Here is a 26,220-nt window from a genome sequence, read left to right as displayed (position 1 = left end):
CATCTTTGCAGTGAAACATTCAATGTAGCACATGCATGTTGATGTCAGTTCCAGCGACATGCTCTCTGCACACTTAAATGGTCCTGGCAGTTCTGTAGCAGCAAAGGCTGCTAAAATAGTTGTTTTTAAAAAAGGTACAGGAGGTCAGCTCAACGCGAGAAGTGACTGTAACTTTCAGTAAAGTGCCCGTTTAGTGAACCAAGTCTGGGATACGTTGTGCTTTTGTAGTTCAAAGGGAGCGTCTCTCTACATGTTTGGCTTTTAACACCATCCCTCCATGTGATTAAAGAAAGCCACAAGAAAGAGGTTTCTACATTATCTCTTCCTGGAAAACAAACCTGTCTGTTTCCCCGAAGTTTGCTGGTACAGAATTATGCAGCTTTAAAGGCAGCCAGACATTTTGGCTGCCCATCCACTTGCTTTCCTTGCAGCTGTCATTATCTCTGTTTTACTTTACCTGAACTTAACAGCCCCTCACTCCCTTTCCTCCTCGGTTTCAGTAACTCTTCAAAATGAAAATCAATAGTGCTCCTTTTACTCCAAAGTACAGCCTTTCAGATAATCACGTCATATCGTGCAGCAGCTGCTTGGAGCCTGTGTGGCAGAAATAGCCCCTGGATGAAGGGTTTCCAGTAAAGAAGCTGCCTTTTGCTAGCATTTCACTCTTAACTTGTAACATTGGTTTAGATCAACATTGTGTTATTATCAAGGGATTCAAGTGACATGTTAGCAGCATGGCTAAGAAAACTCAGAAAGCTTTTAAAAAGTATTTCATCTAAGAGACACTAAATAAACAGATCTGAGTCAGTGGTTTTCATTCCTGTCAAATGGTCATTGAATTAAAATAAAATTACCTCAAGCCTCTCATTAACAGAACTGCCTGTGTAATTTCAGTTTCTGTTTTGCTTTTAACAGGCTTGTAAATGGGTTATAGTAATCCTACTCCTTTTTAAGAAACTTGTCCTAATGACAGATATATGAATGGCCTCAGGAAACCCCCTTCCCTTTCCTCTAGAAGTGTCAGGTTTGTGAGGAAGAGTTGGCATTGCAAAATCCTGGACATAATTTAACAAATTTTCCCAGCAGAAAGGCTCAGAGCCTCACACACTGGGGATCCAGGGCAGTCTCCCCAGTGCTGCTGGAGCTGTGCAGATGGGTGGCTGGGCTCCTCCCTGGAAGGAAACAGCACAAACTGAAAGACCTGAGTACTGAAAGTGAATGTGCTGCAGTTGACAGTTTTCATAATCCAAGTTATCTGAAATACCAGATCACTTCAGAGACAAGCCAAGTGTCTGTCAGTACTGTGGAGAGGCTGACTTCTACAAACTTCTAAGGAGTTCACAGTATAAGTGACACATGGAAAAGCTGAAAGTGGCATATTCTGAGAAACACGGTGACAGGGTTGTGGGCAAAATTTTTGCATTTGTTTTATCTTGTTTTTTTTTTAAAAGAAAATTTAGCTCTTCTGTCTTTGGAATATTATATATATATATATATATATTATATATATATATATATATATACATACTACAAATGGAGATGACTTTGTGGTGAATTGTGGTACCATAATATAAATGCAACTAGTTGCCCTTCTGCTTTGTCCTTGTAAGATATACATGGACATAACTGTCCCTCTGGCCTGTCCATGGAACAGAAGTCACCCAGCTAAATATTCCTCTTTTCCCCTACCATCAGCTAGTGTGGTCTGTCTCCTTAAGTTTCATTTGCCTTGTCTGTTGTAATCACAGAGTGAACTGTTGAGAGCAGACATGGCAGCTAAAGACAGATGTTTTATTCTTAAAAAAGATCCAAAGCTTTCCTTTAAAGGACTCATCTCTTTTAGTAAGAATAACTGAATTCAACAGTGCCACAGCATAATTTATGATTAAGCTATATCAGGCTGATATCAGAAATACACATAAAGCTAGAGACAGATGTAGCAGTTGGGTGTCTGTTCATTCAAACCAGAATTACTCTACAGTGCCCACAATCCATTTGAGACAGAGTGCCTTAATTGAAAATAATCTGGTGAGAGAATTATTTAGCCCAGATGTGTGTGGATGATGAGCAGGAGTTCCAGGTCCCAAAATAGCTACATTAAAGCTCAGCAAACTAAGCAAGCATCTCTCTGTTGATTTCTGCCAAATGCAGGACTCCAAAGCCACCTCATCTGGCAGCCTGCCATAACTGATGTTCACTGAGAGCAATCATTCATATTTACACTGTTCTTCCTCAAAATACAGGGGGATTTTGAAGCATAACCAGGCACATTAAATTTTTCTTCAAGCAATAATCTCATTGCAGTGTATTTATATGCTGAGAATTCCCCACTACTTCTGGAGGTATCTGCAACATAGAAAGTAACAAAATTCAGCACAGTCTGACTGAGGCAGAGCTGAAATGCTTCTCACTGAAAGTTTTTAAAATATAGAGTCTAAAATGAAGTCTTTAACGAGGACTGAAGTCCAGCTATTTGCAGCCCACATCCAAAATTCATGCTTCACCAAATGCCGTACAGTGTTTCAAAGATAAGCATTTTGAGTAAGTACCAATGTTAAAAAGTAGTTTATTTTTGACTCACATTTTAATTTCTTCCTATATTCAAACTCCCTGTTCTAATCACCATTTCCAGTTAACCCTTATCCATTTCTGGAGATCTATACATTCACTGGTAGAAGAGAGGAAACACTGGACTTAAGCACCAGAATTACTCAGTAATGAAAAAAGGCTTTGTGACCAAAAATAGCTAAACTGGAAAGAATGTATCCTCTGTGGAACTGACTCAGTGTGATGAAAAGTGGCAGATGATACTATTGATAGTATTGTTCTTCTTAGGTCATCCCCTGACAGGCTCCTTCAGTGCTGCAGTACAAATTACAGGAATTGGCCACAGTCAGACACACAGTCCACATCTTAGCAGCAATAACAAAGTTCAGAGGTGGATTACACATATGTTGATTATGGGAAGAAGGAAATTGATTCATTGTTAGAGGATGGAGCATTTTATGTTACCAGGAATATTCAGAAATGTATTACTGCAATGCCCCCTTCAGAACTCATGTCACTCACCTTTTCTGGAACAGGAAATGAATGACCTCAGATTTTACCTCATGCACACACGTCCTGTCCCTCATGCAAATTCTTCAGCCAGGTGGGTACTCACAGCACCCAGCAGCCATTCAGCCATACCACTTTGGTGAGATGTCTGGTGATGATGCCAGTTGTAGCTGGCTGCTCATTCAGATGTGCATCTCCCAGCTGGGGCTTGAAACTCCCCTTGACTGCAGAGCCCTTCCTCTCCTGAACAAATTCTCCTCCTCTAGCAAACATGAACCAGCAATCAGGATGAATGGTATGGAGGAGATATTAAAGAGCAATAGAAGAATAGGCAAAGAATTCAACATCACCAAAGGAAAATATAGTTTAATATCACTGAGCTTAACTAGCTCAGGAAAATATCCCAGAATAGCCCTTATTTGGTAGTTAAAATTATTGGGAAAAGCAGCAGGAAGCATGCTGGAGAGAAGGGGAAATCCTGCTCCTATGCCATGAGAAGTTGAACATAATTCCTATTTTCACTCTAGGATGCACTGTGCCACTCACTCCTACTGACAAAAACCACACACCTTCAGTTAGTATCAAGATCACATTGAGTTGAAAACCTGCACAAAGTCTAGCTTTGGTAAATCAGAAAATGAAAACACTCACATTGTAAATACTCCAATTCACAGTTGCTGAGTGTATTTAATACAGGTGGATATTTATACTTCTATCTGACAGATCTCAACTTCTTAGATTGTCTATACTTCCTTTGGAAAAAGACGTATTTATAATAGCATTTTATAAAGCATAGTCAATGAAACTAATGTACAGTACTTTTAGTGAACTTATATCTAAAAGGACACCCCCACTTGAATATTTTCAGAGCAGGAGAAATACACATAGGTCTAGAGAAGCAAAAAAGAAACATTTGAACAAAAAAGGGGAACATGTGAGATTGGAGTGTCTGCAGTGAACCCCAAAGCAAAAGGCTAAAGGGGGCTGAAAAAGAATGTCAACCCTGTATGATCAAAAGAGGGGCAAGAAGGAAATAAGAAAGAAGGTGCAGAAAAAAATTAAAGTCCAGGGATAAAGAAGAAGTATTGTAAAGCTATTATTCCCCAGTTTACTTTGGCACCTTTACTAGATATGGTTTGGTCTGAGATGGGATGAAGTCCTATCATGATTTAAAAACACTCAGTAAAATGTCCCATCTATGATAAACATTTTCTTATTTTATTATTCTAAGAATGTGCTTTGTTTGGTTTAGTACAAAAGAAAAATGTATACTGCAGAGTCCTGGAAGATTAACAGAACAATTCTGTCACTGGAGCCCAAACTTTAAAGGTCACAGGCACTTGAACTGCCTTAAACTTCAGCTGGATATTAAGTGACATATAAAAGATTTTGGTGGAGAAAATATATCAGAGTGTAGTTAAATGGATTTCTGGAATGCTATATTGGGTTTCTGTGAACTCTATCTGAAGAAATGTGTATACCTGTTAGCAGGATTTTAAAGCACAATTTCACCCAGCAGCCTGCTGAGGTAAACTCAGTGGCATCTGCTGAACATGTGCTCCAGTTAAGCAAGACACTGCCAAGAATCATAGAGCTGCCAAAACATTTTCTTCTCCTTTTTGACATTTATCTTTTCAAGAACCAACCTTTAAAAATTGTGTGTGGAGAGGGGGTTCTGAGCTCCAGCTTTAAGCATAAAAAACGGTTTGACACAAGTTTGATCACATGCTAGAGGTGATATGTGGCTCCAAATCCAGTTCCTAAATTGCTGCTAGGGAGAGCAGAACACAGCAGAGCTTGTGAGCAAGAGCAAACCGTGAATGGCTCCCTCAGCAGCTGTGGCTGGCTCAGCTCTTGGCCTCACTCAGTGCCCACTGCTTCAAGGAGTCAGCTCGGGCTGCAGGGACTGCAGCACTGCCTGCAGCCCTTCAGCTGCCACCAGGACCAGTACCCACAAACACAGGCAGCAGCTCCGTGCAGGACACACAGCTTGTGTGCTGAGGGGAATGCTGTGTGTGACAGCAGCGCCAGGTCTTCAGAGGCAACGTGCTAAGGATCAGTGTCTGAGGCTAAAACTAATGACACCAGCAAACAATCCCCTGTTTATAAAGCTTATATTCCTTTGTTGATATTAGGTATGGAAAGCAGGCTTTAGACCTCCCACAGTGAAGATCAAAGTTGTTTTTAAAGTGTTCACATATCCCAGGATCTTTATGTCTTACCCTCAAGCCAAACTGCTCCTTTAATAACAAGACTGTCAGCTAGCAAAGGGCAAATCAGAGATTTGGTTGTGGGTGAAGAGAGAAAGACTTTAGCACAAACTTGTCATTCGTGTGGGACACTCTTTTCTCTTCATCTTCCTGCTCTCAGCTTTGTCTCCTAACAGTTTTGGATCTCTTGCCTGTGTTAGGCTTTAATCCAGGCCCAACACAGCAATAGACCATAATTCCCTGCTGTGCCTTGGGGGAAAAATAGCAAGGAAACATGAAGCCATCTTAATTGCCTCAAAGATAAAAGTATATCAAAAGTCTGTCTACATTAAAAATACATTAAGTTCTTGTCTTCTAAGTCTTTGAATTTGAGCCTTACTAATCTTGTGAGGTGACAATTCAGAAAGACAACTGTGCAGGAACTGAGAGTTGAAGCACAAACTGTGCTAAAAGGTCTGCCACTACTAATGAATTTCCATACTAACTTCTGGTTTAATGAAGCCTAGTTTTACACTGCTATTACTTGGTCAAAATAGTTATACCAGAATATGCCCCAATATGAATTTCTATCCACTTCAGTAGGAATTACCTTAAGGCATCTCCAATTCAGTGCATTTCTAATCATCTGATGCTGCTGGACTCCATTGTAACCCTACAATCATGAACAAGGACTTCTGCATTTAGAGAGATAATGGTCTCTATTCTAGTACAAGATGTAGAAACCAAAAGGAGTTATAGCTTCATACTTCTTGTAAATACCTCCTCTTATGCAAGCATGTTTCTGCCTGAGAACAGCCTTTTCTTTTTAACTTTTGCTACCAATTTGTTTAAACTACAAAACAAGGGCTTTATGCTTGCAAAATTAAAGATAGATACAATCTTTAGAAAAAAACCCACATTTATTTTCCCACATCCTGGGCAGCTGCAAGATCCTTTGCATGTTATTAATGACCTTTCTATGTACTTCAGACTCAGCTACTCTGGGAGACTACTTTGTTTTAACTGGTTACATGAACCCCACATTTTTCTCAATGCTTCTTACTTCTGTGTTCCACTCCTAACTGTGGCAGTCATTCAAAAAATATTTTCTTCACTGCCTGCAGGGCTGTATATCTGCATCAGTGTAGAATGGATCTTTCTCTTAATGATTTATGGTATCAATTCAAAGCTAATTTCACATTTGTTTACAGCAGCATTCCATACATCCTCTCTCAAGGAGACCAAGTAACAATGAAAGCACTGGGTTGCCACCAGCTGTCCTAGTGGGATAGACCTTGCAGGGTATAAGTGACTTCGAGGCACATGAAGCAGGGTCTGGCTACAGGAAACACAGATTGTTCCCAAGTTACACAGAGCTCAGCTGATGTTAACCAGAATTTCAACCAAATGAGTACATTCTGTGCAGGCAACAGAAGCTCAGTAGATAGCAGAGCACTCTTAACAGATAAAGTAAAAGATACCATATGCACTGTGTGCTAAATGATTTAGCCAAATGTCTTGCAGGAAAATGTTGATGTATTCTATTCCAGGAATGTTTCCTGGGAAAAACAGCTGTTGATTCAGGACAGAAGATTTCAAAGCTGCCTTCATATGCCAGCTTCAGCTTTTCAAGTAGCACAGAGTTATATAAGTTAACTTACATTCATAGTTAGGGTATGTTTCCACATAATTAAATGGGAAAGAGGAAAGGCATCTATGAGTATGAGCAGAGTAAATTACACAAGCAGGACTAACTACTGAGGTTTAAAATTGGACCCACAAGCTCAAATATAAGTTAAGAAAGCACTAACAGACACAGTCTGTCCTGATGTCCACTCCCAAATGATACATGGGAAACTCAGGCACTTTGCTACCTCAAATTTAGGCAGTCCTTTCATGGTTTCAGACTATGTCCTCTTCTTTCATACGTATTTTTAGTGCTTGAAACTGCCAAAAACCTGAGGATATAGAAAACATCTTCTGAATTGGCTTCTCCTTTAGCTCTGACAGGAAGAACTGGTAGTCAGCTGAGCAAGAACTTGTGCTGGTTTGGACTAGTTAGCTGGTGTGGGGCTGTATTTTCAATTTGTGCTGAAAATAGCATTCATAACTCAGGGATGTTTTTGTTATTGCCAAGCAGTGCTTACACAGAGCCAAGGCCTTTTCTGCTCCTCACCCCACCCAACCAGCCAGGAGGCTGGGGGTGTGCAGGAACCTGGAAGGGGCCACAGCCAGGGCAGCTGACCTCACTGACCCATGGGATATCCCAGACCATATGGGTGTTATGCTCGGTATATAAATCTGGAGAAGAAGAAAGGGGGGATGTTCAGAATGACAGCATTTTCTTCCCAAGTGACTGGCATGCTGCTTTCCTGGGATGGCAAAACACCCATCTGCCCATGGCAAGTGGTGAATTAATCTTTTGTTTTGCTTTGTTTCTGCATGTGGCTTTTGCATTTCCTATTAAACTGTCTTTATCTCAACCCAATGGTTTTCTCACTTTTATTCTTCTAAATCCCTCCCACTGTGAGGGACTGAGCAGAGGGGCTGTGTGGGGCTGAGCAGAACGATGGGCAGCTTCTCTGTGCTACAGTTGCTTTTGTGGTCCTTGCTGTTCTTGCTTGCTTTTGCTCAACTGGTGAGGAGGAAGTGAAAGGAGAAAAGATGTAAGCAAAGATGTTTGCATTGAGAAGCTGTTCTTTCTCATGCAATTGATTTTCACACCATCACAGCATGAGATTTTTCTGGCAGCACATTTTGAAAGTTGTAAATCTTGAGGGTAACAAGGGTCAAAGATACTGCACATCCAAATGACAAGTTGAGAAGTGCTATCCCACAGCACTGCACAACACCAGAACCATCCTGGCTTATTTAAATGCTGATGCCCTGACAGGTGAAGGCCACTTTCATGCTTGTGGTCCAACATACAAGAGCTAGATAGCACCTTACTAAAACAGCACAGCACCTACTGACTGTGGGCACCAAACTGAGCATCTCTCTTGCCTTTTCAGGAGAGAAGTGAAAGAATAGTGAGTCCCTGCAGATGCCTCCACAGAGGGCAGATGGATGAAGCTGTCACCATAACGATGACTGAGCAAGGTCGTTCCCTTGGGTACATCCTGTACCAAAAGCCAGAAGTGTTTAATAAAACTAATAACCGGATATCCTGTTCTTTCATCTGTCATGCATGGAACTGAACATGCAGGGTTTTTTTTTCAAGGACACAACCAGCACCTCAATTTACACAGCCTGTGAACCCAATCTGCAATGGATGAAGGATGAATTGTCCTCCCTTTTATAAATCAAAATGTTCCTGTGAGGAAACAATGTATGGTAGAAGCAAACCTAGCAGAGAACTGCATGGCAAAAGTATTTGGTAAAGCTGTGGGATATAAAAATGAAGAATATTAATGCTGCGTAAAAAACAGATTAAAATAGCAGAAGGGTTTCAATTGTGCTGATGTGCAGTTCAATAATTGTGGAAAAGCAAGCACAGTTGCATCTGGTGACCTCAGATTTGAGATGCAATTAAAAATGGGATAAAGCAGTGAGTGAGACAGAAAGTACTATGGGCAACCTCAATGTGTCTCAATACTACAGAAAATAGAGGAGGCTTGGGGGTGCTCAACATCTGTGAATTGGACCCTAAAATTGATAGGATTGCACAAACTTGTGCAACTTCACAATTAACTTTGGATCCTGCTGGTCAACAATTTGTTTTTGTCTGGAGGTTTTAATTTTTATTGTTTATCCTTGCTAGTTTTTTCTCCTTGACAAACTCTTGGTTTTGTTTGGGGAATTTGTTTGCTTGCTTTTGAAAACAGACTGAGAATTTTATATCACTAAATATTATGAATCCATAATGAAACTGAGAGATCTGGTAATGCTGCCAAAACCACTGACTGCATCAGGCACATTTTCTGCTGAGTCTTCTGCTCAGCCCTTCACTATGCCTTGTGCTTTGAGTTCAGGTGCTCTGTGACTGCTGATGCTTCCAGCTGTCCTGTTCCCACCTTCCCACAAGGAGATGAACAGAGAGGCAGACCTTGGCCTTTTGCTGCCTCCACCTGTCACAGGCTGGAGGGCTGTTTTGATGCAGTGAACCTTTCTAGTGCCATCATGTAGCCAGGAAAAGAAACTGCTGTTTAAAAAAGAGGACATTGTTCAACATCCTCAGCTGTTCTCTTCCCCAAAACAGCAGCATCCCTCTGTAACGAGAGGAGCCAGCTGCTCTCTGGACAAAGGAACCCTGGCCTGTATGAGAGGGGTCTTAAAACTTCAGCTCTGATCGCTGAGCCTGCAGATGTTGGACTAGCCCTTGCCAATTAAAGAAATGACACAACTTCCTATTGCAAAAGAGTCCAAAGGTTAAAAAGAGAAGGCAAAAGTAATATAGGATAACAGCACTGCAACAGCCAAGTCCTTCTGTAGCCAAAACAAGACTTAACCAAGTTATAGCCTTCAGTAAAATCACAACAGTATTCCATTTATGGGATGGTGACTGGCACAAGTCATTCACTATGTCACTAGCTGACTCAAAGAGTGGGGTTAAACATAAATTTAATTAAATATAGTCATGCCTCTGAGTGATTTGGACACTAAAGAATCTAGCTGTGTTTCATCTCAACCTAAAGCATAATCTAACACACTTCAGGGCATTTCTGCCTTCAAAATGCTCACTTCTCTCTGCTGACTCCACAGAGAGCTTGGGTACACATCTATGCTGTGTGCTAGGGAGGAGATACCATCTCTCTTCTCCTGCATCCCAGAGGCAGGCACTGTGTGGTGATGCTAGCTCTTTTAGCTGCACTTTTTGAGAAGGAGAAAGAGGGTAAAAAAAAAATATGGGACTAGGACAAGTGAGGCCCTTTCCAAGAAGAAAAACAAAGAATCAGTCCAATTGAAAAAACAGAGAAAAAGTAGCCTCAGGAAAACTTGGCCTCTGAAAAACAATGGACTGAGATGGAGCAAAACATGGATAGGAGAGGCATGTGGTGTATTTCAGTTTTTGTGTTAGAACACGTGATTAACAGGAATTTTAATTTCCTTTCCAGGGAAACTGCTATTGCTCTCACTTGTGAAAAGTTTTCTGAGCTCATGGCAAAGATGTGTTAATGGCCCACTCCTCAGGTGGCCCCTGCAGACACTGATGATCCCTTGTTTTCCTTGGAAAGCCATTAACAGGTACACCTGGCACACACAAACAGCCCTTCAGGCGACCTGATCAGCTCCTGGCTTAATGATAACCCGACTGATCCTCAGCCACTAATCTTTGTATTTGGGGAAGGCGGGAAGAATATTTTGTTTCTGCAGGGACTAAAACTGACGCCTGGAATGCCAAATTAATTTCTCTTTTCTTGAAACTCGAGGTCTCATTGGTGCATCAGTTAAGAGGGCACTGGGTACCAGGAGCAGGGCTAGGAATAGGCCACCCTGAGTGCAAAGATGCCGGAGAGAGACACCAGCACAGCTCTCAGAACACCGCAAGGAAATGTGCCCCCCATGCTGCTGCAACACAGCCAGCAGAACGCGGCATGAGCTACCGAGGGACCTCCTGCTGCCGGCACTGCCAAAGGATGCCACTCCAGTAATTAGCTGGAAGCAGTTTACCCTGGCCTGTAACACACTGCTGTGGGTGTCTGCTCATCACACATTACCTTCACTGATCGTGTGCACAGGCTGGCTTGAGCAAGACAGAGGATGTTGTAAACCCGTTCTTTTCCAAGCTTGTTTCCTGTGTATATCCTGCTCTCTGCATCCTGGGCGCTCCTGCTTTCACAATATTGCTCATTTAGTGTTTACAATGTCAGTTAGCTCGTAATTCCTACTTTATTTATTTATTTGGGAAAGGAAAGAAGTGATAAAAGAAGAGTGCTGCACACACAGCCCCTGTAACTGCTGCACATGAACTCATCCGATGGAGCTTTGTAGCTGTTCCAGTGACTGTGATGCAAAAAATGTACCGCAAATCAGCACTTTTATGGTGTGACAACACATGCATGCTCTAAACCCTATCTCATGCCTTTTCTCTCCAGAGGAGGGCAAAGCCTTGGCAACCTCCAACCCAGTTATGACACATGTAAATGATTTTATGAATGTTATAAATAAAAGGCTCATCACAGTCTCTGTGATGCCCTTAAATCACAAATTAAGGGTGGGGATGTTATTTTGTTAGATAAATCACATGTTCTAACATGATGGCAGTTTTAAAAAAGAAACCACCCTACAGCAGTTGGACCAGCTGATTAGATATTTTGCTCCTAAGTTTATAGGCTGGCCCCAGACAAGAAGCTGCTGAGCAGAACTGAGCCCATGCCAAGTCATTGTTATGCCTGGACAAACACTGAATTCTCCTCCCTGCTCATGACATAACTTATCACTGCAAAAATACAGTTGCTTTGAAAATCCCTCCTCACACAAGAGAAAATCCTGAAAAAGCTGGGATCTCTATCATCAGGGTATCAAGCCTGTTTCATTCACATGACAGGAGGTCTGTGCCTGTGTTGGGGGGTGGGGAATGATGAAGCCTCTGCTCTTCCCTGAAAGAGAGATTTCTTTAGCCAGCTGGTAAAACATGCTTTGAAATCTAAACAATTTTTCTTTAGATGAAGTCATTCATGCTCACACCACCTGAATTTAAGCTGATGCTGTTTTCATTCCTGTGGATGAGGTCTGGAGCACATAAATATGCTTGTTAAAAATAAGGAAGAGGCCACAGTCTTTTGGAACTGAGTATCACAGAGGACCACTAGTGCATTGCTCCTACGGTTATTCGTGGTCACTGAGTACGATCAGCCTCTTGGTTAGAATAATTTGTTGGGCTTGGATTTATTAAAAAAAAATAAAATAGAGAGCTGGATTTTTAATTTGAAATAGGAGAAGGGAGTTTTTGGTCTTTGCTGCATCTGCCACTAAGGAACCATTCCTTGCAGACAACGTGAAGGAAAAAGGCTCCATCCCAGCCTTCCCTTCTCTTCCCACACCTCCGTATTTCCCCATCCTCAAACCTGATGCTCAGCTCTGCCCAGTATGCTGCTCTCAGACTTGTCCTTTAATGACTCCAGTAAACTGAAGCAGATCAGAGCAGGGATAAATCTAACTTGCTGGCCTTGAAAACCAATATAGCTCCAACATTTGTGTTTGGATGAGGCTCCCAGATGGGAGCAGCTAGGCTAAGCACTAGCTCCACAGACTTCTTGCAAATCCAACTCTCAGGGGAGGGGCTGAGTCAGCTCCTGTTGTCACACAACAGGAGGGTGCCTGCAGCTCTCACACAGCTGCTTTCTTCAGATGAAGTTGTCTTTTGCTCTGACCTTGTTCTGCAGCTATATTTTGAGAGAAGCAGCACAAGAATCAAAGGACGTGCTGTGTGATCTTTCTTCAGCCTGTGTTCTGCAGTGTCTCAACACGACTGACATAGCTGGCTTCTTCCTCTGCTAATGCAGAAAAGCCAAGGACACTAAATCTGACTCCTGTTGCAGCACTGGGAGGAGAAAAATGCAGCCTCCTGCAGGAAATCCAGACAGAGTTCTATGATTTCCAAAGGGTTCTAAACAATTTGAGTATTAGTTTCCTTGATTTGAAGATAAAGGCATAAAAATCCCTTTTGTTTCCTTTAGAGACCACAACCCTTTTTGGCACTATGTGTGTGACTTCTACCATGAAGCAGATGAAGGCAGAATTAAACAGATGAAGGCAACAGGATTTAACAGGAAAGCAGCACCCAGCAGGCACTGAGAAGGTATAAAAAACCCTGGTGATTCAGGTCTCACACTACTTTTAGTGCAATATGCAGCACAGAACATAGGCTGAAGTCTCTTGGGGTGATAGGACATGACACCTCTCAATTTGCTATACACTACTATGTCATGGAAATGTCTGAATTGCAGTGAAAGTTCTTCCCAGAGGATGAGGACTCTTTTCAGTGATATGATGAATGCTAAAGAAGTAAGAAAGATGCCAAGAATGAAAAGATTTTGCCTGAGAAAAAGCTACTCTGAGAAAGTCAGTAAAAGTGGATCTAATAGAAAGTAATGATGGTGTTCTACACCTCCAGGTAGTTCTGTCTTATCAGAGATGGGGAGAGGTAATGTAAGGAGCCAATTCATCATGGACTGCTTTGATTTCCCAGATAACTGCCATACAACACATGTTTCCAGCAGTGACAGATTCCAAATATTTTTGTATGACACAGTTTGTCAATAAAGTCTTGGACTTGTTTTGGTAACTATGAATCATCTTCCATTTTCAATGTGGTATTTCTGGGCACCCTGCATCTGGGGGTGGTTCCACACAGTCATTTTAAGCAACAGTTTGTCTGTCTTATGAAGATTCCCCCAGCTTTATTTTTTAACCTGTCCCACAGCCTTTTTGTCTCCCGTATTTGGCCTGGTGCAGAATTTCAGCTTTGGATCCTGAGATGTGCATCATGCCCAGTCTGTTTCTCCATTCTGTTCCATAGCATTCATGGCAGGTTGCCTGGGAGCCTATCCTGCTCTGCAGCTCACCAGAGTAAATATGACATAATACTGCTAATTCCAAAAGAAAGCACCTGTAAGCAGCCTGATCAGGGGAATATTTAAAGAGGATGGTAATTCTGACATTACAGACACAATTCCAGCAGAGCAGATGTATGTGTGTGTTAAAATACACCCATATCACACCACAAAGTGTTTTATATCCTGATTTTATGTATGGTGGTGCCGAAGTTTATATCAAGCTTCTCACAAAACTCAGAAAAGCTGCTGTACTCTCAACAAAAGCTCTCAACAAAAGAGAGCCAAAGAATGCAATTACCTTTAGGATGAGCGTAAGTACTTATGGGTGCTGTCAAGGCTGAGAACCCAAAAATATGAACATAGAGAGTCTTATAGATATCCATGAATGTTTGGATAACATGCTTTACTAGTTTCCAGGGGAATTTCACCCATCTGCTAATTTATTTATCAGGGAAACACCTCTGCAATAAAAGTAGGTCATTTGGAATGAAAGGGTCCCTTACAACTGCTCTGTGGCAGCAGGAGTATGAGGCAGCAGCAGTATGAGGCAGCAGCTGGCTAAGGATGCAGCATCCACATTTCTCCTTAGAACACTTTCTGACTGAAGTGCTGCTTGATAAGCACGCTATTAATAATGGCACAATGGCTCTTTGGAATTGTCTGGACACTCTCCTGTTTTTTAGTCAATGACTTAATAAAGGACTAACTGTGGAGGATGGCTGTGGACTGAATGGTTTTAGGGCAAGTTAATAGATCAGTTGTAGCATAAGAGATAGTCTGAGGATCATCAAGCTGCTGGATGGTAGAGAAGCAACACTAATTTACTGAGCAGAGTGTTGAGCACAAGCATGGGCTCTCAGCTGGGTGGGGAAGCCCCATGGCCAGCACAGATGACTTCCCACATATCTTGGCTTAGTGTGAATTGCAGTTTGCACTGATTTCTTTATCCTTTGCACTGAGGGTCCAGTTCTGGGCTCATCAGGACAAAAAGGACATGGAGCTCCTGGAGCAGAGGGTGACAAAGGATGAGGGGACTGGAGTATCTCTTTTGGGAGCTGGGGCTGTTCAGCCTCAAGAGGAGATGGCTGAGAGGGAACCCCACCAATGTCTGTCAGTGTGAGCGGGGAGGGCTCAGAGCAGGGACCGGGCTCTGCTCCCTGGGGCCCAGCAATGGCACAGGAGGAACGGGCAGGAACTGATGCCCAGGAAGCTCCACCTGAACACGAGGAAGAACTTCCCTGTGAGTGACTGAGCACTGGGACAGATTGTCCAGAGAGGCTGTGGAGTCTCCCTGGCTGGAGATATTCCAGAACTGTCTGGACACAGTCCTGTGCTGTGTGCTCTGGAATGACCCTGCCTGGAAGTGGCATCAGATGAGCCCTGTGGTCCCTTCCAACCTGACCCAGTCTGTGGTTTTGTCTCAGCACTGTCCTTACAATGTCATGAACCATCACAAAACCCTGAGCTGTACCAGTTTTAACAAGAAACCTATTTCCTTATCATTCCAGGAAAAGACAGTCTAAACTTCCAACAATTCCCTGGCCTTCCCATATTTACTTATCTTGGAGTGGTTTTTAGTTACAAGACTTTGTCACATTTTATTGCGTAACAGCAATTAAGAAGAGCTAATTGCACCTTCTGATGAATCAGATATTACTTCCGTGGTTCCAAATGCCTCAGTTGAACAATTAACTGCTTATTTCATTGAAGGTAAACAGTGAGCAGAAACAGAAACCAGGTAGTCCTTCTTTTCCTAGGAAATTCTGGTGATATTAAGCAGAAAAGAGGAAGCAGTAGCAATGATTCAATTCTGAAATAATGAAAACCTCTGTACTTTTATGCTGAAGTCTCACAAGTGACAGTCCAAACCATCTTAGGTTTACCTTCTGGGTACGAGGATGAGCCTTTCTCCACACGCTTCTCATCACAGTCTATTATTTTGTTCTTCCAGGTCACCTGATTTCTGAACCTTTTCCCCTGCTCCTGCTGCAAACCAGAAGTGCCTTGGGAAAATACATTGGGGTACATTTTCCTGCTGTGTTCAAGATATAGGCAAAGTATGAGTAGCTTTGGTACAGTCCAGAGCTGATCAAAGTTGATAAAGCTGGGAGAAAGGTGGCAGCATGTCATACAGCTCTGGGTAGCTATAGGAGGGGGCATCTGGCAATTAGCTTTACCGAGCTCATTAAGGTTTTGAAAGTACTGGGCCATAAATCATCATATGGACATACCGACCTGACTTGCATATGCATGCTTCATATTATTTGTGCTTCAGATTTATGAAATTTAATATGGGGCAGAGAATAAGGGGCTAAAGTTCTAAGAAGGACTGCTGTTTGACTGTGCTCAAATCTGATTAAAGCCTAACTATCAACTTAATGTTTAGCACTTCATTTAGTTTCCAGAAGCACAGACACAATTATTTGCAATAAGTTTATCTTATTTACAATAAGTTTACAAGGAAATTTTGGCTTTATCCAAACTACAAAGTTATTTTCAGGTTGGAATCCTGTCTAAAATGGAGAGTAGGTTTGCGCTATTTGCTCCTTGCACGTATTTCAAAATAACAAGAGAAAAACCAGCTTTGTGTATCATATGGTACCATTGTACGTATGGTAATATGTAACTGAAAATCCAAGATAAGCTTCTATGAAATAAGGAGAGGTCAGGGAAAGTGTCAACTCAATAACTTACATATAAACTATGTCTGTTTGAGTGCTAGTACCATTGAATTATGTCTAGACAGAGAAGAGTTAAAAAAAAATCTGACAAAGATGTAATTAACTTTGGTACTTCATCTTTTAACATTTTAAGGTGTAAGGCGGACATTTACATGAAGTTATTGTGACCACTGCAGTCTAATTTGGAGTTTCTGAACTCAAGAGTCTTTAAAACCACAATTATTATGACCCTAAGATATCCTAATATGTGATGAAGTAATACTAACCAGATCAAGCTGTTTTAGAAAAGTAGCATGAATGCAAGAAATCAACAGGACAAGATGCGGTGAGGCATTGTTTTTTTGATGCCTAGCTGGCCAGAAGAGACTGTTGCACAATTTCAGTTCCTAGGCATGGGCAAGTAAAAATAACAGTGAGCTGACCAGCTATGTTTTCAAACATGACATCAACACACACTCATTTACATTCTGTGGTTTGCACACAGGCACACGAGTTTCTGCTGTATTATTTTTGAGCACAGTTTCAATGGTATAACAGAGATATCCCAGAGGTAAACATCACAAAACTCTCTGGCCTACTGGGTTCCTCATTCTAAGTGTGGTGGTACAGCTGAAGCACTGAGCCAAGGCACAGGCTTAGGCTCTGCAGATGCACAGAGTACTGAGAAGTTCTTAGTCCCAGCACAGACAAAAACCTGGCAGTGCTCTTTGTGCTCCGGCTGCTGGTGCTTGGCTCTCGGGTACCTGCCAGAAAGGACCAGCCTCAGCTTTACAGTGGATAAAAGAAATTGAGAAGGTTTCTTGGCTGCAGCATTAAAATCAGTCCATGCCTGCTTATACAGGAAGATAAACAATTCTCTGTTCCTTTCCCTTTAAACAACAAACACAATACAGTGAGGTTTTGAGTGGGTTTTTTGTTGTTATTGTTGGTTTGGTTTTTTGCCTAAACTAACATTAGATTTTTTCTTAGGAAAGTTCAGCACTGACTTACAGCCAATAAGGCCTTACTGGGTAGCAGCCAGATGACAATATCTCCTCTCAAAAGAGGTTTCCCTTTTCAGATATCTCTGTGTTATTTATAGGCAAAAAGCAATGCATACACAACCTCAGAAGAAAAGGGAGGGGCAGCATCAAGCATCTTGAGACTTTATTCAATTACTGCCTCATGGAGAAATATTTGCCAAAATATTTTTGAATATTTTAAAAAACTTTCTATTATAGGAAAAAACGTCCATTAGTTCAAAGATCTGTCAGCCCAGAGATAAGGAAAAGGCTTTAATTTCTAAATAAAAGGACACTTATAGTATTTAAGCCACCAGCAGCGTACTTGCTTCTAGAAAACTACAGAGGATTTGTTTGCTTTTGTTTTTTTTGGGAGGGGACTGAGGAGGAAAGTGTTAGTTTACTTTAGAAAGAATGCCTAGGATAGAAAAACAGCTGGAGTAGAAATACAGTGGAGGCAGAATTGCGGTTCCATGGGACAGCCAGGAAATTTCAGTGGAACAGATCCCTTGCTTTAAATTTGGGAGCTGCTGATGCACATAGCAGAATTTTCTCAAACTGGTTTTTTGTCTTGATTTTTTTTGAGAAAATATAGTTCATGTTAATGTGACTCTTCTGCCTCCTATTCCTGCCATGAAGGCTTTGATGGATTGGTTAATTCTAATCCAGTTTGCTACAAACTTTAAAACACCAGTTACCCACTGTCTCCAGCCCTCTGAATATGCACAATTGAGAAGAAAGGGGAAAATACTTTCGTTTTCTCTGCTCATCTAATCTCAGAGGAAAATGTATAAACACCTCCATTTAGATTTGTCTGGCATGACCCATCTCCTACTTCGGAGGCAAGAGCCAGCAGTTACTTAGCTTTTGATCAGCTACAGGATGTGTTGCTCCCTGCCCTGTGAGAAGGCAAAATAAAAGGTGGAGGCTTGGTCACTACGTACTGACAGGCAGGGAGTCAAAAGTACATCTGTGTAGGAACTTACACAAGACCTGAGGAGAAGCTCAGAAATGCAGGACAAAATCACAGGAAGATGCAGTTGTGTAAGGTCTGCTGTAAATGGCCGAGCTGCTCTCCCATTGCACTCATCACCCAAAAAGCAGAGGGGCCCTGTCTCTTTCTTAATTAGCCCTAAAAGTTAATGACCTGTCACTTTGGCTGTGTTACAACTTCTGCTTACAAACAATAGATTAACCACTCAGGGACCAGCATCAATAGCAACAAACTTAGTTCAGCAATCACAAAAAAACATCAAACAAAGGAGGTTCCCTCAGGAACACCTGAACTCACAGGGAGCCCACATGCTCCTACTTTGCCATCACTGGGCAATAGTTATAGAATCAGTAGAAACATTAACTACAAGTGATGGAAAGCCTATGATGTACTGTCTTCCTCTGTACTGCTGCATTAAAAGTCCTAGGTTTTTACATCAGAAGGCAAGCTAAAAGCAAACATCAGAAACAAGACTATGGAGCGATTGGTGAAATTTCTGATAATGGCACTGAAATCTAGGAGAAGCAAAATGTCAACATTTTGCTATCTGAATGTACTCAAGTCTTTAATTAGCCAGTTGTCCAGAAAACAATTAAATATAGTCGTTGTATACAGCCTTTCATAACAGTCTGTAGCTCAAGTTACCTTGCTCTACCAAATAGAGAGGAAAAGTGGAAAGGCAGATATAAAAGAAGGGCATTAACATTGGATTTGCAAGGTAAAAACTCCAAAGCCTAGTAAACAAGATCTGATATAATTTTTACTTTGAACACTGGAGCTCTTGGCACATAAAACTATTTTTAGGGTTAAGTAAATGATAACAATGTCAGCTCTTGAATTGAACCAGGCAATTCCTGTGTTTACACAAGTCTGACATTGTTTCAGTTGAAGGTTGAAAATCTACCACTAGAGTCCATGCCCCTGGCTTGCTGTGTAATCTCCTGGAAGAAGGAGCAGCCCCCCTGCCCCCAGAAAACGTTTTACTGTAGCAATGCACTGATTGTTCAGTTATCCAGGGAAAAGAGCTGTCCTCTCTCCAGAGGCTGTGATGGACAGTGAGGGTGATCAGGTCCACCCAGATTTTGCTAGTTATTGAACTGAATAAAGCTCTTTCCCAGCCAGCTCTTTGGCCAGTGAGGCTTAGAACCCTGGTGACATCTTAAGTGTATTCAATTTAGATCTTCCTGAGAATTTTGTATATTATTTATGAGAATGGATTGATTTTTCTTTTCTGTGAGGGAATAATATAGCATGCATCCTTCCCTCCCTATCATCTGTACTTCTGGTAAAATAGTTCCTACATAAATACCAATGCATCATTGTCAGAATAATTATACAGTTTTAAAAGACTGCCTCATTTTGTAGTTCTTCACTTTACCAGGGGTAACAAAAAAATCGTGGAGAAGAATAAAATACCTTAATATACAGGAAATTCACCTTTCCTGCGTGCTGTTGATAGTCCATTACAGTATAAGGTTAAGTTCTCCAGCTACTTCCCTGCTGTCTTTCAGTTACATGTTATACTGATGTTTATTTAATCTTGTTCCAAAATATGTTAAAACTGAGAAGAAAAAAAGCATGGAGATTATTAGTAATATTATCTTACTTTGTCTCAGTATATAGTTCACATAATTGCTCTTTCATAGCTTATATTTGATAAATTAGAATTCTTACATAATTTATGTCCATGTTTTTCTTTCATAGGATGAGGTTTCCATTTTCATTTAAACACCCTCCTCTCAGCAAGCTGTATAAGAAATATAGGTTTATGAAGCAAGATTATGGCAGAGTTTTGGTTCCTAAATTCAAAACTGTGCTCATCAGTGTGTGATTCTGCTGAGCAGTTTTTGGGCTCTGAAGTTTCTCTTAACTCGAGAGATCACTTTTGGGTTTATTGCCAAAGACCTAAATGCTCTCCAGACAGCATGCTGGCTTTGGATCTGGTTCTAAAGGTGGGATTATATGAGTTCTGAATTATTGCTACTGCTGCCACTGTAGCAGGAGTTGTGTGTTTATAGTTAGACACCAGTGAATTTATTTCTCACTTGATCTCCTGTGATCCATTCTACATCAACCATTTTCCACAATGTTGTCCCTATTCAAACAAGCCTTTTCCCCATATCCTATCAGGTAATTTGTGTGTCATTGTTTATGTCAAAGGTTATCTACTGCTTCCTCTTAATGAAGTTGTCTCTGCTTCTGTCTGTGTGTTCTCCATCTGCCTTCTCACACAACTATGAGGACATCAGGATTTCCATCCACTCCCTCCAGGAGATTGAATGAGGCTATACCTTTCAGCAGAGAAGAGTGGGAGATGGGCCTCAGACAAAGCAAGGTTTATTCAGAAACTTCCTACTGGGAAATAAAAGGCTACAAAACTTCGTTTAAATTCTGAGCCAGCTGGAAAATGTCACAGCAGTAGATATTTCTAAACTTCAAAAGAAAAAAAAGAAATACAATGTGCATGCTAAACTCAGAAGAGGTCCATCTTTATATTTCATGAAAGCAAGCTTTTATTTATTTAAACTAAATGGAAAAATGTAACATTACTACTTCTGTTTCAAAACTGGAGAATAAAAGTTATATTTCAATTTCCCCAATCCATTCACTGCATCCAAGAACCTGAAAGTGAAACAGTCTCATAAAAAGTTACCTGACTTCACTGAGCTACCTTATCTCAGGGTCTAACAACCTGAGGCATTTACTAGAACACTGCCACACCTCTGAACAGCTGCAAAAGAGCTCACATGGTTTCCCATCCCAAGCTGCTGTAAGACACTTAAATGGTGACACAAAGGTACACCTTAAATTAATCAGTGGGTAAGGAAGAAAACACTTGGAAAACAACTCTATTCAGTTTTGGGAAAAACTTCAACATAGAAGCAGCCTTGCTCGGTGCTGAGGGAGAAAAGGGTTGGACAAAAAAGCCTCCAACACTGAGACCAGTTCAGCTGCAGCAAAGTCAGTCTGGCAAATTTCCACAGGTATGGTTTGTACTGAGGCTGCCCAAGGGCCAGTACAGAAACTACTCTACTAAAAAATCCTGCAATTCCTTCTTGTCCAATACTGCCTTACCACTGTGTGTGCCAATGCCAGTCTGCCTGGAAACAAAACAGCACTACAGGTCACAACTCTGTAGGAGTTTGCTCTGTAGGAAGTTGCTCTAACACCTAGGACTGGGCCAAGTAGTTACTGGGTGAAGAGCTTCACCCCATTTGGAACAAAAGAGGACTGTATGCAATTTAGGGGCACAGTGGTAAAAGCTCTAATCAATAGCACATGCATTACTGATGTGCCCATATTGCACTCCTGCATTTAGTTTTGCAAAATACTTGTTATGACCTGACAGACATGTGCAGTGCTCATGTACTGGACACCTCTCTCTTGTCCATGGCATAGGGCTGCTCTGTAACTCAGCACACTTCAAGAGGCCTGTACTCTGTGGCCAGCACACCCAGAGACACTGCTCAGACTGCAGTGGGATAAGTCTGAATGTAGCTGCAGAGCCCAGTCATGTCTCTTATGTTAGTGCAGAAATGAGCATTTGAGAACAGATGATTTTTGCACTTGGAACTGAGCCCCTGGACCAAAAATCCTGTATCTTCTGAGCCAGTGTCTTCCCTTCCCAGACCATATCTCATGCTCCAAAGAAGGAAACAAACCAGAAAGAAGAATATAGACTCTGCTGGCTCCAATGCTGGATACAGTGATTCAAATATAAGATATTTTGCTTTTCACAGTCCCCCTTTCTAGGCATTTGAAGAAATCATACGTTCTGAACCCTTGTTTTAAATGGAAAGGATACTGTCATCATGCCATTAAGCACTGCTTGCAAGTACAGTTTTAATGCCTCAGTGCAAATCCCACAGGTCTGCTTAGCACCTTTCACTCAGCACTTCAGACTAAGAACAGAACTACTCCTGTTCCTTTCTATGCAAATATTTGCAAAATAGATAAAACCAAAAGAAAGCCTCAGCCCTACAGTACTGCTGCACATACCAAGTCCTGACAAGGACTAAATCATACTTCTGAAGTGCTTCCTTTAAACTGGACCCAGATGAAAGAGTCACAAAGTGAATGACAGGCTTTATTTTAGAGATAAGAAGGCAGCAGAGAGCAGTTGCAGCAGACTGTAGCTAAGAGATAGCCCATGCCTGGCACTTGATCTGGGACATGCTGAGAGCTTTGAGTAAGATTTCATGGAAGTTTCAGTGAATTTCAGGCCGGATGCTGTGGTCCTGAGCCTGTCCCTCCCTCCCCACCTCTCTCTTGTGCCAGCAGTAAAGCTCATGTGGCTCAGTAACAAAAATGTCTGGCAAAGAAAGAAGAAACTAAGTATTTTGGAACTTTATTCCTTCTGATTAGAGTTCAGGCAGATTATTTCCCTCACTGGAGTCACAGAAGCACTGTTTGCTAGTAAACAAGTTCGCAAAGTCCTCACCTCAGTTCTTTGCAACCTTCTAGAAAAAGTATAAAAAAAATCTCAAGCACTGCCAACCCACTTGGCATTAATAAACTGAACCACTGGAACACTATTTTCAGACTCTCCAGTTTGAGTGCAGAAAAGCTTTTCATATGAATTGTATAGGCTGGCTCTCAACACCAAATAGACACTGATGTGAGGGAGAAGAATTTCGGCTATGGGAAAATGACATCTAGCCAGAAAATGACAAAAGCTTGGAAGCCAGTTCTTAGGAAACAGGCTGCAAGACATGGAAGATTCCAAATGATGCTTGCCAAATGCATGCCAAGAGAAGGTAAAACAAAAACATGGTTGACAGAAAGTAGCCATGTCTTGATGCTCCTGCCTGAGAGCAGAAAGTGGCTGATGGCTAGCTACAGACATCATAGATCATTGGCCAAAAGAAATAAAAGAGGTTCCCACTTTATAAATGGTGAGACTGAGTAGCAGTCTGCACATCCACACCTATAGAAAGTGTATTTCAAGGCTCTGTCAGCCTCTCTTCCCAGCAATGTGACTGTGTCCTCAATATCAAACCATTTCAAGATTATGAAAACGTGTTCCCCAAGTGCACCTCTTGTCAAAACACAAGAAGAGTTTTGCACTGGGAACAATCGGTACAGGCAGGATGGCTTGGGAATGCCTGTTAAACACAGGCAGGGGAGGGGGAAGAGAGCATCCTTCTCTGTAAGGTCTTCAGGCACTATCAAACTCTGGAAAGAGTCTGGGTACCCTGCAGTAAATCCAAACACTGCATACTATTTCCTTCAATCTGGTATTCATCACTTTCCATTTTGTTGTCTCCATGGGATTATTGGCTGAAAACAGACACACTTGATCATTTTTGAGACCTCAGATTCCATTATTCTGCCACAACACTTACTAATTATAAATGCTTTGCCAAATATCCAATGTTCTCACTGGCTGAAAGCCCACACTTAATGGGCTGATAAAGAAGTGCAGTCAGAGAATGGCATGTGATTGGTTACACGGGTCAGCTGAAACTGTGCCCTCAGGGAGTTCCTGCCTGAGCAAACAGCATAAATGAACTTTTCCTGGGTAAGAAGGTGAATGAACTCTACTCCTAGAAGGGAATTTAATATGTTTAACTATTCCCACTGCTATTAAGCCTTTCCCTTCAGTGATGAAAGTTGTACATGTTGTGCATGTTACCCTCCCAAGAATGCTGTGACCTATCTTCAGTTACTAGAAAACAATCTGAGAGAGTTGATTCAAAAGAGTGTGTTGGGCATGCATAAATACCTGTTCCTCTCTTTTCTGGGCACACTGATCCTCCACGTACAGGAGGATGCTTCCAGCACTAATCTACACATCCTGGCTGGCAGATATCAATAAGGCATTGTCTTTTTTAATCCTGCTGTTCTGCTTCCTCCCTTGTTTGCCCTGAAGTCCACAGTTCCCTCACTCTGTCGTCCCCCTTTCCTGCATTACTGCTCCAGACCATTGTCAATTCATACCCACAAACCTGCAAAAAACCAAAGAGAAATGAAAGTTCCATTCTTCTCTATTCCATCCTACCCCCTCCCACCGGATCCTTCAGAGCCTGTTTGTTGGAGCAGGCCTAAAGCCCCAAACCATCAGAGGCCAGTGCAGGTGCTGTACCAGCAGTGTCCCACCCAAGCAGGCAGAACAGCCTCGGGCTGGGGAAGGGGCACAAGACAAGCAAGTCTGTATCCATGTGACAGTGCCCACCTGCTCCAAGTACTTTTTTGTTTAAAGATTAAATCCTTTCTGTGAAACCATGTCAAAGGGCATTAGCTAAATAGAGGGTGGAAGTAAGACCACAGACCAAGCACCCTGTGAAGAGACGGTGAGGGGAAAACAAAGCAAGAAGCCCCACACCCTGTCCTGTCACTCAAACTTGTCAGAAGTTTGAGGAACTGTGTGAGGGATCCACAGGGCAACTACAGGAACAGCAGTGGCACAGGTGTGTAGAACACTCTGGAAATTAGTAACTCCAGGGCCAGCTTTCTATACACAGTTCCTGACTTTTGCTGTTATTGATTGTGCCCTTAACCTTTCCACTTATTCATCATTCATTTTACCTGCCATTTCACTCTTTTGGTAGTGCTGTCTTCTTAGAAGTATATTCAGTACTTTATTTTGCTTTGACAGAGGAGTGAGGAAAACAGAAGCTGCCACCACCTGAGTGATTAATCTCTCTAAGGTATTTTTAACATTACACACCTGGGTTTAACAGACACCTTGTAGGGCTGTCTTTCTTTTAGATGGACTATTATTAACTCAGTCCTGTTTATGATACTTAGGCCTACTTCCATAATATGTGTTAAATGAACATTTTGGTATCACCACACCAGGATACATATAAAAGTGAAAGCAACTTATGCAAAAGATGCAAGGCAGGGGAAATTAGACTACTTAATTGCATCAGACAAAGTTTGCATCAGCCTAACCTATCTGAGTTCAAAGCTAGCTAAGATAAAAGGTCTCTGTCTACTTGTAGGGAATTCAAACACCACTTTAAAAAGGAATATATGTTTTAATACATTTTCTTAGGTGTTTTAAGAAAAACCCCAACTTTGAACTGAGCTAGCTTTGAAATGCCAAACCTATTTCAGTGGTGGGCATGCAAGAGCCCAGTCTACAGACAGGCTTTTCACCACCTGTTGATTCCTGTGTTCAGGGTTGTCACCTGGTGCATTAGCAGGGAAACACAGGGGGATGAATTAAGTAACCAGCTGTCAAAGTTGAGCCAGATCTGAGTTCCAACTCGGGTTAACACCTCGAACTGCTGTTCTGTGGTAGTTTCACTTTTCATTCTGCTGTGCCTGTCTGGGAGGGAGGAGCTCAGTTACAGTTTCTCTTTTTTTACTGTTTCTCAGAAACAGCCTCTTTACCTGTAAATTTCCTGCAGTCCAACAAGAAGTGCTTCCAAGCTGAAGAATCCTAAACATTTCCACAGACATTCCCAGGAAACAGCAAACTACTGACACATCAGCACTGTGTCCAAAGGCCAGGAATGCATAAATCATACTTTCCCCCTGCTCTGGTCCTCCTTCAAAACACAAAAATTACGGTATTTTAGTTCTGGACACAGTTTCACCTACTTAACCTAAATTTGTTTCTATTGTTTAATTTGTTCTCACTAGTGGACTGAGTATGGCAAAAATACTCCTATCAACAATTTTGCATTAGTTACTTCTACCTTTTTCTCCCCCACATCTAGTATATTTTATATTTTTGTGCTTTCAAATTCATCTCATTTAATCAAAACTGGTTGCAACACATGTAACCCAAAACGAATTGCATCAATACAAACAAGGACATAGAAACTTAAAAGACAAAGGCAGGAGCAA

General features: G+C 41.6%; 1 protein-coding gene across 1 annotated transcript in view; it reads right to left on the bottom strand.

The window, feature by feature from the left end:
• Positions 1-19,981, bottom strand: part of RMI2 (RecQ mediated genome instability 2) — a 66,794-nt gene extending 46,813 nt beyond the window's left edge. The window contains exon 1 of the transcript XR_015277179.1: positions 19,837-19,981. The gene's annotated coding sequence lies outside the window, so the exon portion shown is untranslated. The remainder of the gene's footprint in view (positions 1-19,836) is intronic.
• Between the last annotated feature and the right edge of the window lie 6,239 nt (positions 19,982-26,220).

Source organism: Cyanistes caeruleus, chromosome 17 (assembly GCF_971803275.1).
Source record: "Cyanistes caeruleus chromosome 17, bCyaCae1.hap1.1, whole genome shotgun sequence".
Taxonomy (NCBI): Eukaryota; Metazoa; Chordata; class Aves; order Passeriformes; family Paridae; genus Cyanistes; species Cyanistes caeruleus.
Note: the sequence above shows the minus strand (reverse complement) of the source record. Positions and strands in the feature narration are given on the sequence as shown.